Genomic DNA, 13,098 nt, shown 5'->3' on the forward strand with positions numbered 1-13,098 from the left:
AGGAACCTATAGGCCTTTATAAAGACTTTCTTCACAGCACAGCTGTAGTTCACTTTAACACATAAAAATGTTCCCTTTGTGCTGAATCCTTACAAGTGAACATAATATACATAGAAATGAAAAGTTCAGATCCTGCATTAAGCATTATTCAATCTTTCCTTTTGGTATTAACCTGACTATGCAAATTCGCAAAGCATTCACTTAGTAATTTAGTTAAAACAAATGTAAAAGGACATGAGTTTTCAGCAAAAGTGACTTTTATGAGCCTCAGCAGTGTTCTTGGCAACCAGGAGTTCAGCTGAAGTCCTGATTGGTGAGGACAAGTGGAGCAATGAAGGTCCAGACTTAGAGGAGGAGGCACATCCAGCTGGAACTAATCTTGCCCCACACAGCTGGCTACCTACTGGACACAGTCTGGAACATGGCATCAGGGCTGTCTGTACCAGTTGGTCAGGGTCATCATGATGTACAAGGAAGCCAAGCCAAACATCAGGTGGCAGAAGGGGTAGCTGTACTGCACTCCCTCTTTCTCATTGTCCACAGCCTGCCTGTGCTGCCCATCCTCTTCGTCACTGCCCCACTGGCGGCTGTATCACCAAGGATCACACTGCTGCTTCCTGAGAGAGTCAGCTTCTTTAACTTGGCTGTTTCTGGAAGTGTGGGTGGTAGAATACTAAGGCAGATAGCAAAGACAAACATTCCCAAAGCATTCTGTGTGTACAGAAAGTGCCTGTTCTCTGAAGGTGGAGCCGAGGGAAGGACCACAGCAGTTGCATTTGCAGGAGCCATGGTTGGTGCAGCTATGTGCAATCATGCTCAAAAGGCTGGGGTTGCAGGAATGGTCTGGTTCATTGGTCATGGCTGATCACGTGAGGTATACAGTGTGGAGAGTGATGATAAAGGACTGCAGAAGGCCAAATAAGGCTGGTGTTCCTGAACTTTTGGGTGGATTGATATAAAGGCAACCACAATGCAAAGGATCAGATTGATACTGATGAAGAACTTCCTTTCTGCGTAGCCATCTGATTTCGTGTAGTATACGTAGAGCAGCCCAACAGAGACATTGACAAGATATAAAATAAGCTTGTGAAAGAAAGTAAAGCAGCAGACTCTGGGGTCTCCTTCTTCCATATTATTCACCCATACCTTGTTCCAAGAGTGAGCCAAGTCTACCAAGAGCATCAGCTGGAAGAGGATGAATAAAGCGGCCCCTACCAGGCCAAAACCAAACCAGACTAAGGTGAAAGAGCCCTCAGGGATATAGAAAGATCCAACCATGATATCAACAATGGCAGCAATTTTGAAGAATCAAAACCCATTGTGTTTTGCTACTCTGGGATCTTTACCTGTTTTTACACTAAACGAGTAAACAGAAAGCAAAGAAAAAGATGGCCAAGGCAAAGTCGATCTGATACACAGCTTTATAAGCAACCACCACTTCACAATCTTTATCTGCCTTCAAATCAGCCACCTTAATTTTAAATCCCCCTTCACAGAATCCAGAAATTTTCTTCAGCTCAGTTTCCATACTTTCTATTCACAATATAAAGGACACAGCCATGCCCAGGAGGACAATTACAGCACACATGACTCGAGTCATAGTGGAGTACTTTTTGGGACAGCACACCACACACCAAGCACGATGCACTGTCACAGAGTCATGGAACCTATAGGTCCAGCAGGGTGAGGTGAAAAGAGGGTTACTTGAGGTTCCAAGTTCAAGACCAGCCTGGGTAACATAGTAAGATGTTTGTGGAGGTTTCAGTCCATACTCAGCTAGCTCCAAGGCAGAGTGGCACATGGCAGAAGGCAACAGATCATGGCAGCAGAAAATAGCAAAAGCAGCAAGAGCAAAAAGGGAGGAGCAGCAGCACTGTTGTTTTCATCAACCATGGCTGTCCCAGAAGTTGAATCCCTGCAAAATATCAACAGATAGCAGTTACAGTTTTACAAAGAAAACCTGAGATCAAAAGCCACACATAGGGGCTGGGGATTTAGCTCAGCGGCAAAAGCGCCTGCCTGGCAAGCGCAAGGTTGTGAGTTCGGTTCCCGGTACCGGAGAAAAACCAAAAAAAAAAAAAAAAAAGCCACACATAATACTTTAGTATACCAATCATGATGACATTATTTTTATAACATATTTAAATGTCCATTTCAGTATTGAGTGGAGTAATACACAGCATATACATCACATAAGTTTTTTAAGGCTATTATTTGACAAATAATCTCATGTTGATTTGGCCATTTTCCTCACAGGGGTTTTTAGAAGGAACAATCTGAGCTCCACCAAATTAACAAGTGACCATACATATATTTTCCTTAATAAATTACTTCCACAAGCTTTCCTTGATGTAAATAAGCTTTCTAGTCTAGTTATTATCTTTCTTTTTATCCTTTTAGCAGGACAAGACTTTTATCACACAGAATCCTCTCATATCAATAGTATATCTCTTACATTTATAGCCTTCTTAAAATTTTTCTTTTCTCCCACCTACTACAACCTTTTACAACAAACTTGACTGTAGCTGCTTGAATTTTAGTGTCTTTTTTTCATCAGATAGTGAACTTGACTTACTGCCAATAGACCTCTGAGTAACCTTGAATCAGTGTTCTTTTAAAACAGAATAGAGAAAAGAGCAGGTTAACCCTGTAAATTCAAAACTTTGTAATGTACAAGAAATGCTCTATGAGCATCAACTCAAACTGAAAACCAAAAGTATAATTGTGAATTAGTTAAAATTTGTAATTTGATTTCTCCTGTAAAAGATCTTTAGGTTCTACAGTACTTTGGCTATTCACCCCAAGCTGGAGTTGCTCCAGCTTTCAGATGCTTGCAGGCAGTGCCGGGCTGGTGGCCATCAAGCAAGGGCTGGCGGCCATCAAGCAAGGGCTGGCCTTGGGGCTCCCGAAGTCGGGAAGAGAGCTTGGGCTTTTTTACCCTTGTTCACTTTTTTTTTTTTCTTTTTTGAGACAGGGTCTCGCTATGCAGTTCAGGCTGCCCTTGAGCTCACTTTGTAGCCCAGGCTGGTCTCAAACTCACAATGATCCTCCTGCCTCAGCCTCCCAAGTGCTGGGATTACAGGCATGCACCACCATGCCAGGCTGTCTTTTACTTGTTGGTTAGGGTAATTCACAACTAATTTTTCTTAATGATATTAGGAATGGTGTTTTTCTCTAATTTCTTTCTCAGTCAGATCATTATAGGTGTACAGCTCTTCTACTGAATTTTGTGTTGATTCTATATCCTGCTATGGTACTGAATTTAGTTATTAATTCTAAGAGTCTGTTGGTAAATTTTTTGAGTCTTCTCTGTAGAAGATCATGTCATCTGCAAATAATGATAATTTGAATTCTTCCTTTCCCGTACATATCCCATTTGTTTCTTTCTCTTGCCTGATTGCTCTGGCTAATATTTTCCAGGTGTGATAATAGTGGAATCCTTGTCTTGTTCCTGATTTTAAAGGGAAAGTCTTCAGCCTTTTCCCATTTAGTATAGTGCTGGCATTAAGTTTGTCATAAATGGCTTCTATCAATTTGAAGTAAGGTCCTTTTATACCTATTTTCTTCAGGATTTTTAACATGAAAAGCTTTTGGATTTTTTTCAAAGGCTTTTTTGAATCAATAAGAAGATCATGTAATTTTTATCTCTGCTTCTATTTATATGATGTATTACCTTTATTTATTTGTATATGTCAAACCATCCTTGCATTCCTGGGATGAATCTTACTTGGTTCTAATATATGATCTTTTTGATGATTTGTTGCATTCTGTTTGCCAGTATCTTATTGAAGATTTTTGTATCTATATTCATTAAAGAGTTTGGCCTGTAGTTGTGATTTTTGGTTTAGTCCTTTTCTAGTTTTAGAATCAAGGTGATGAGTCAGGTGTGGTGGTACATGCCTGTAATCCCAGCACTCAGGAGGCTGAGGCAGGAGGATTGCTGTGAGTTTGAGACCAGCCTGGGCTACAAAGCAAGCTCAAGACCAACCTGAACTGCAGAGTGAGACCTTGTCTCAAAAAGACAAAAAAAAAAAAAAAAATAGAATCAAGATGATGCCATCTTCCAAGAATTAATTTGTCTTTTTTGAGTGGGGGGAGTATGGGGAATCAAACTTACAGCCTTGTGCTTGCCAGGCAAGTGCTGTGCCACTAGGCTATATCCCTCACCCACAGGAATGATTTTGGAAGTATTCCTTTCTTTTCTATTTCATTAAAGAGTTTGAGGAATATTGACACTAGATCTTCCTCAAAGTTTTTGTAGAATTTGGCAGAGAATCCATTGGGACCTGGGCGTTTTTTAGTTGTTTTTTTTTTTTGTTTTGTTTTTTTCTTAATTTCTTCAATTTCATTGCCTGTAACTTAATTGTTCAATGTTTTCTAAATCATCTTGGTTCAGTTTTGGCAATTCATATATATCTATGCATCTATCCATGTGTAGTGGATTGACAACTGGTGGTCAACTTATAACCCCCTGCTGAACTGAGTAAGCATGGTGCTTGGTGTGGGAGGCCTACCTGAGGATTGTTGCCAGCAGCATAAGAGGTAGAACTGGAGGAGAGGAGGTTGTTGGGAGCTAAGAGGGGCTGTTGGGAGTTGATAGAAGCTGTAAGGAGCTGTTGGCTGTTTTGGAGGAGCTCATTATGCTGGCTTTCCTAATGAACTCAGCTGTTTTCATCCTCTGAGGAGCTCAGGACATTTTTGGCACTGAGAATAGCTTCAGTTCACCTTGGGGAAGCTCTGGTCCTCACTCTGAGCATCACTTCCTAGCTCTGGAGGGGAAGAAGGTTCACAGCTCAGTGTCCTGAAGAAGCCTGCTGCATTGGCATTCCTGATTGGAACTCAGCTGTCTTCACCATTTGAGGAGCTTGGGACCTCACTGTTGCTGAGGATGGCTGTGGTACTTTTCAGGGGAGCTCTGGTTCTTACTTTGCACATTGCTTCCTGGCTCCATTGCAGATCCCTCAGCCTGCTAGCACAGATCCTTCATCCCGCTGCCACAGACTTCCTAGATTCCACCACTGACTTTTTGGCCTTCGCAGCGCAGATCCATGAAACAGGCAGCGTGAGATATTGTTATGGGCTCTGGGCCTCCAGTTGTACTCATGGAAGGCATTGTTATGAGCTCTAGGTCTTCAGCTGGACTCTTGCAGGACATTTCTGTGGGATCCAGGCCCTCAGCTGGATTCCTTGGTCTTAGTATGTGGATAGATTTCCTGCACTCTTTTGTATATCATTTTTTGGGTGACTATTATAAATAATTTTAAAAATATGTGTCCTGTATTATATTGTTTCATCTTGCAAAAAAAGCCCCAAACCAACATGCCATATCTTCTGAATTCCCCAATTTACTAAAGTACAGATTCTCAAAAAAATTAAAAATAAACTGTCAATGAGTCTTTGGTTGACCAGTATTGCATGTCTATATCTGTTTTCATGAGAAGCCACTTTGAAGATATCAATATGTAATACAACCACCATTGTTAATTCCCTACCACTTTGTTTGGAACTCTGTATTGTCTGTATTGTGCTTGTGATATGTTGTAAAATGTTGTATGTCTGTTAATGTTTCCCTCCTTTTATCCTTAAAATAAAAAAAAATTAAAAAAAAAAATTAAAAATAAAAAAATAAAGTACAGATTTTCAAAGTAGTTACTTTAATCTTCTGGCAATTTTAACAGTGTCCACTGCAATTTTGACTTCTTCAGTTTTTATTGCATTGATTTGGTTCGTTTCTTTCTTTCTTTCCTTTTTTTTGGAAGATTGGTTACTTGTGTTATGGTTTATGTCTATATGTCACCCCAAAGTCTCATGTGGTCATAGGTGGGGCTTTTTCAGAGATGACTAGATCTAGAGTGTGTGATGCTGGAATGAAGGGTACTTGGTTACTAAATTAGTCCACTGATTGCTTTGGCATTCACCTTAAACTGAGTAGCTTAGGTAGCATATAAAAAGGGCAGAAAGAAGCTGATATTGTCACTTGTTGCTGGTCACATGCTTTTGTCATCTTTTGCCTTCCATGCACTGTTTCTCCTCTGCAATGCTCCTCTGCCATGATGCCCTGCGTTGGAGCCAGCCAATGATGGACTTAAACCTGTACAAACTATGAGCCAAATAAAGCTTTCCTCCCTGAACTTGGGGTGCAGGTATTTTGTCTCAGCAATGAGAAAAGTAACTAAGACAATTTGTTTATTCTTTCACAGAAAGAGCTCCTTGATTCACTGATTTTTTCTTTGTTTCTTTGTTTCCATGTCATTATTTTTTGCTCTTATCTTTATAATTACCTTTCTTGTTCCAGCACTGGATTTCAATTGTTTTTGTTTTTCTAGGATACTGAGGTACACCATTAGGCTACTTATTTGGACTCTCTTTTTTTCTGATGTGGGCATTCACAACCATAAAAATTCCCTGTTATAACTGCTTTCATTGTGTCCCATAGGTTATCTTATGTCGTACTGGCATTGTCACTTGATTCGAGAAACTGTGCAATTTCTTTTTTGATCTGTGACCCATTTTTATTCAAAAAGGTATTATTTTATTTTCATGTGTTCGCATAACTTTTGTTGTTTCTTTTGCCATTAGTTTCTAGTTTCACTGCACTATGATCTGATAAAAAGTGTAGGATAAATTTTTTTTCCTTTATTCGTACATATTTGCAGCATATAATGATTACATTCACTTTAGGGGATTGGTACATGCACACAACATGTTTCAATTCTTTCTCCCCCACCCAGGTATGGGATTATTTTGATTCTTTTGCATTTACTTAACCATGCTTTATGGAATAGCATATGGTCTATTTTGGAACAAGTCCTATGTGCTGCTGAAAAGAATGTGTTGCTGTTAGGTGGAACACTCTGCAGACATCTATAAAAATCCATTTATTCTAAGTTTACCTTAATTCTGATACTTGTTTGTTGTTGTTTCTGGCTCACTGATATATTTGTGACAGTGAGGATATGGAGAGCCCTCACGATAATTGTGTTGATATTGACCTGACCATTTATGTCCAGTAACATTTGTTTTATTAAAATGGGTGTGCCATTATTCTGCACATTATGTTTATAATTTATCTCTTCATGTTGAATTGTTCCCTTAACCAATATGTAGTTACTATTTTTGCCTCTTCTGGTCAGTTTTGGCTTGAAGTTCACTTTGTCTGAAATTACAATAGCTACTCCTGCTTTTTTCCAGGTTTCCCTCACATGGAATACTCTTCCATTTTTTTATTTAGGTATATTTCCTGTATACAGCATATCATTGGGTTCTATTTCTTGATCTAGTTTGCCAATCTGTGTGTTTTATTTGGTCAGTTGAGTGCATTCACAATGAGAGTCATTACTGGAAGGTATTGACTTATTCCTGTCATTGCATTGTTTTCCTGTCATTGAAACCCCAACCGCCACCCCCACTTAACTGCTCACCCTGTCTGGTGAATTCATTCCATTAGACCTTTTGTCATTGTTGGATTCATTGTCTCTTTCTTGAATCTCCTTGAGAATTTTTTTAGTATGGTTTTGTAGTCATGAATTTCTTGAGGTGCTCTTTGTAGTGGAAAAACTGTATTTCTCTATCAATTTTGAAAGACGGTTTTGCAGGATATATGAGTCTGGGTTGGAAGGCATTTTCTTTTAGGGTGTGAAACACTTCACCTCCAAGACCAGCTAGGTATTAACTTTTCAAAAGAACCAATACCATAAACCACCTTTAACCATAAAAGTATATATATAATTATAATATAAACTCTAAGACAAGCCAAATATTGACATGTAGTAGATATCTACTAAATGAAATAACTATACCTCCACTAAATATAGGGAATTTAACAGCGGTAACATAAAGTTAACTAACTAGCTAATGATTTAATAAAGCTTAATGGTTATACTAGTAAAAATATGAGGGTAAGAGAAAAATTTGCAAAACTAAACAATGGAAGGTAAGAAGGAGGAAAGAAAAGTGAGACGAAGGTGTGCTAGCATTTACAGGAGCAGGTTTGCCTTCCCAGGAACCAGATGAGCCTCCAGATTGCTCTCTGCTCTTTTCTCTGCACTGTGCTCTCTCTTTCCATCTTCTCTGTGGCTTCCAATTTTCCTCTCAGTTTATTCTTGGCTCTCAGAGATCTACCTCTTTCCTTCTCATCAGGTCATCACATACTATGTGTCTAGATGCTGGGTCTCAGAGAGGCTCAACTCCACTGTAAACTCAGCTATTCAAGAGGTTGATGCAGAAGGAACCTTACTTCAAGACCAGCCTAGGCAACACAACAAGTCCCTGCCAGATGACTGGGGGCCGGGGAAGTAGACCAGTGCTTATTGGTACAACAGTGGGCTCTGGATTTGATCTCTTATATGCCCTCTGCCAAGTCTGGGCAGCTTCAGTCACCTAAGCAGGGCACTAGGACACCTTCTTAGCCACCAGGAACCTTATAGTACAGAACCCGCTCCTCACTGCCTGGTCTACAATTTCTTTAATAGCTTTTTGAAAAATTTAGTTACAAAGTGTTAGTTCTCCTCTGTCTTTCATTATGCTAAAATTTCATCTTTATCTCTTCTCCTTCTCACCACCTAATCTCCAGTGCTGATGTCCCTGCTTACTGGGGATCAAACCCAGGGCCATGTGGGTGATAGGCAGTGCTCTAACCCTGAGCCACATTTCAGCCTTCCTCCTCCTTCTTCTTTCCTAGTTTCTTTCTTCCTCCCTCCTGAAATGATATAAATGTCTACTAAATACAACAACTATACATCCACTAATTATAGAAAATACCTCAACAGCTACCTTTAGGTATCATTCTTAATTAGGAGTCTTTCAACATATTTATACTAAAAGTAGATTTTCATCATCATATGCTTACTAATATCTTTTTCTCTCTTACATGAAGTTTCTCTCTGCAAAAGTTTGAGGTAGAAAAATTAGCAAAAGTTTCTTGATAACTTTATTGATTTTGAGAATACGTGAGGAAATGCCAAGTTGGGCAATCACAGTTACACTAAACTGGGCAGAAGTTTTACTTTCAATTTTTTTTTTAAAAAAAGAGTTTTGTTTATTTTGGATTTTATTTGGTTTTGGGGGGGCACTTGGTAGGGAACTCAGGACTAGGCAAGCACTCTAATCTGTGCTTTATCTTCAGTCCCTACTTTCACTTACTTAAACTCTTTTGATTATTAGAAGTGTTAAATTTTGATGAAGTTCAGTTTTTCCATTTTTTAATTCTATGGTTAGAACTTTTTATGTTGTATTTAATAAATCTTTACCTTACTCTAACTTTGTGAATTTTTCACTGCTTTTTCTTTGATGCTTTCTCAAATTCATGTTTGTGACTGGTTTAAGTAAAGATGAGGACTTATCATACAAAAAGCTATTTATTTCTGCACCCTTTATTGAAAATAATTCTTTTCTTTCTATTTTTCTTCATGAGTTTTGCTCGAGAGTGATAAATTTATTTATCTTTTGAAACAAAATCAACTTTAAGACTTGATTTCTTCCATTGTTGAGTGATTTTGTTTAATTGATTTCCTTGCATATTATTATCAGCCATCTTGTACTTTTTTGTCTTTTCTTTCTCATGTCTTTAGGTGGTCACTTAGCACATTGATTTTAAGCCTTATTCCTTTTCTGATCAAGGGTCATTAGCTGCCAACTTCACTCTAAGTGCTGTTTAGCTGCACAGTTCACAATTTTATATATTATGTTCATTATAATTTAGTTTAAAATATTTTATAATTTTCCTCATGAGCCACAGTACTTTTCAGGTATTTACAGTTTATTATCATGATGCTATCTGTCTCCCCATGTTTGTGTTTGGTTTTCCAACTAGATGATTCAAGGGAGAATAATGCCAGATTTCTCTGCATTCTCTGAAGTAGCTACCACTACACGGTTATTTTTGCACTTACTAGGCAATCAGCTAAATGTTTTGTAATTTTGGACAGCTTTATAAAAATAGCTTAGTACTTTCTGAATGCATCATTCTGATGTCCACATACACTGTATTCTCATATGGTGTCTATGAGACATCAATCAGCCAAGAAATAGGCTGTAAATAAAAGTTTTTAAAAGTCAGATAATATTATTTCCTGATTCAAAAATCTCAAAATGTAAGATAAAATAGGTTAAACACTTGACGACGTAGGTGTAGCAAAGGGTTTTCTAAACAGAACGCAAATCACACAAGAAATAGCAACAAGAATCAACAAATGGAATTATATCAAACGAAAAAGCTTCTGTACAGCAAAAGGATCAATCAGTAGAGTGAAGAGATGACCTACACAATGGGAAAAAAATTTTTGCAGCTTCTCCTCAGAGGACTAATATCTCTAGAATATACAAAGGACTAAAAAAAAATTAAATCACCTAAAATTAAAGATCCAGCCAAGAAATAGGCTAGAAAAATGAACAGACACTTCACAGCAGAATAAATACAAATGGTCAACAAATATATGAAAAAAATGTTCTCTGGCCATTAGAGAAATGTAAATTAAAACAACACTAATATTCTATCTTATTCTGGAAAGAATGGCAATCATTAGGAAATCAAACAATAACAGATGCTGGCATGGTTGTGGTGAAAAAGAAACCTGCCTGCATTGGTTTTTTGGTTTTTGTTTTTTTTTTTTTTTTTTGGTTTTTCTCCAGTACCGGGAACAGAACTCACGACCTTGCGCTTGCCAGGCAGGTGCTTTGCCGCTGAGCTAAATCCCCAGCCCCCTGCCTGCATTGTTGATGGGAATGCAAACTAGTACAACAATTATGGGAATCAGTATGGAGATTTCTCAAAGAACTGAAATTAGAAATTCCATATGACCCAGTTATCCTCAGCTAGGTAACTTCTCCAGAGAGCTTAAATTATCATACTACAGCAATACATGCATACCTATGTTTATAGCAGCACCATTTGTAATAGCTAAATCCTGAAAACAGGCTTTAAACTCATCAACAAATGATTGGATAAAGAAAATATGGTATCTATATATAATGGAATACTACTCAGCTATAAAGAATGATGCATTTGAGACATTTGTAGTGTAATGGCAAAAATCGGGCTGTATTCCACAAGTGACTGAAGGACTCTATTTAGAGCAAACAGAGTTTATTAAATAAATTTAGACTGGTCACCCTCATCCCTGATTTGCAGGTCAGGAAAGTAGGCAGCTGGCCTTTTTTGTTTCCACCTTAAATATACCTTTGGTTTCTGTGGTAACAGATTGGAATGTTGTAGCCCTGGCTACACATTGTTTTCCTTGTGTCACATGACCAGGTCAGGCTCCAGTCATGAGCCCAACCACAATGATATATACTTTCTGTACTCTGTTCTATACGTCCCCCTTTAGATAACCATACATTTCCTTTATGGTTACAATGTTTATCTAGGGCCAGGGAAGGGATGAAACAACCCAGGCAGGGTCATAGGTGGTTATCTGGGCCCAGGTGTTCTTTGTCTTTGGAGAAGCATTCCAGGGCAAAGTCAGGAAACCCCTCTGGGATATTTCTCAAGACACATTTTGAGGCTTGCACTAAGACTAGAATTATTCTATCTTAAAATGTTATGCTAAGAGTTGCCATCCCTTACAGTAGGAAAATGGATATACCCGGAAAATATAATGGTAAGTGAAATAAACCAGACATACAAGCTTAAATATCGTATGGTATCTCTCATTTGAGTGAGTCAAAGTACCAACAAAGAGAATAATAAAGAATGAATAGCAGGGCATGGTGGCACACGCCTGTAATCCCAGCACTCGGGAGGCTGAGGCAGGAGGATCATTGCGAGTTCAAGACCAGCCTGGGCTACAAAGTGAGCTCAAGGCCAGCCTGAACTGCATAGCAAGACCTTGTCTCAAGAAAAAGGCAAAAAAATAAATAAATAAAGAATGAATGAATAGAAGGGGAAAAGGGGATGGATCTCTTGCAATAAGGCAGTGTCCCAAGGGAACAAAGGTGAGAGGTGAGCAGGAGAGGAAATGAGAGGAATGAAGATGTGCCATATACAGGAACCTAATAATCCCAACTAATATAAACAATACATGCTATAATATGAGCCAAGACAAATAATATCAATATGTATGAAAAACAGGATAAGGGAATCCGAGGAGGGGGTAAAGGGGTGGAGAAGGTGATTAAAAGAAACACAAGCTGTAACATGTACATTACCCACTCCCCAAGACAATTGTAAACTGCATGAATTAAAAACATGTACTAATATAATTTTTAAATTTTTAAGTAAAACAAAAATACTGACACACACACAAATCTCCAAACGTTTTCCCATCAAACTCAGGTGTAAGACAATGGCCTCACAACTGGTCTTCCTTCACCTGTCTGTTTTTGTCTCTTACCTTTCTTCCCTCAATGACTCTGGCAGCCATCCTGACCTCCTTGCTATTTCCTGCTCTTTTCTGGTAAAGTATGTAGCCTCGAGTATTTCATTATAGTAGAAAAAAAAAAACTGACTAATACAATTGCTTTCCACATCTTTGATCCTTCTCAATCCTAACCTCTATTAATTTCATTGCTTGGTCTTCGGGATCAATCCTGAACCACGTTGGTGCCTCTGAATGACTCACTCATGAGAACTGCCAACACACCAGGCAGTGACCATGTCAGAACTTTGCATATGCTGTTCCCTTGGCCTACTTGCATAGCTCACTGCTTTGGTACCTGCAGGTTTTAACTCAAGCATTATTTTCTGAGAAAGGCCATCCTCTGCAGCCCTATCTAAAGTTTCTTTTACTGGAATGTGAAGCCAGAAAAGAGAGTAGAATAGGAAGGCCTAAAAATCAACCTTTCTACCTAAATAACAATTACACTGGCAGATGTATCTATTTTAGAATTCTAGAGATCATTTGAAAGACTTACAGCTTAGAAATGAAGGCTTGGCTAATAAATTGCAGTCAACTGTGATAAATTTCAACCATCAGCACAGTAGCAGCTATGAGCCCCATGGTAGGAAGCCATGTTAAGGGTTTGGATCTTAAATATCCCCCAGAGCCCATATGCAAAAGGCTTAGTGAGGGATAAGGCATACTGAAAGATGGTGGAACTTTAGGAGACACAACCTAGTGGGAGGAAGTTAAATCATTGAGGGCATATCCTTGAAGAAGATAC

General features: G+C 38.6%; 1 pseudogene; it reads right to left on the reverse strand.

Annotated features, from left to right (window-relative positions):
• Window positions 1–294: 294 nt before the first annotated feature.
• On the reverse strand, window positions 295–12,359 carry LOC102006101 (annotated as a pseudogene).
• Between the last annotated feature and the right edge of the window lie 739 nt (window positions 12,360–13,098).

The sequence above is a fragment of the Chinchilla lanigera genome, unplaced genomic scaffold (genome assembly GCF_000276665.1).
Source record: "Chinchilla lanigera isolate Chin_1 unplaced genomic scaffold, ChiLan1.0 scaffold00058, whole genome shotgun sequence".
NCBI lineage: Eukaryota > Metazoa > Chordata > Mammalia > Rodentia > Chinchillidae > Chinchilla > Chinchilla lanigera.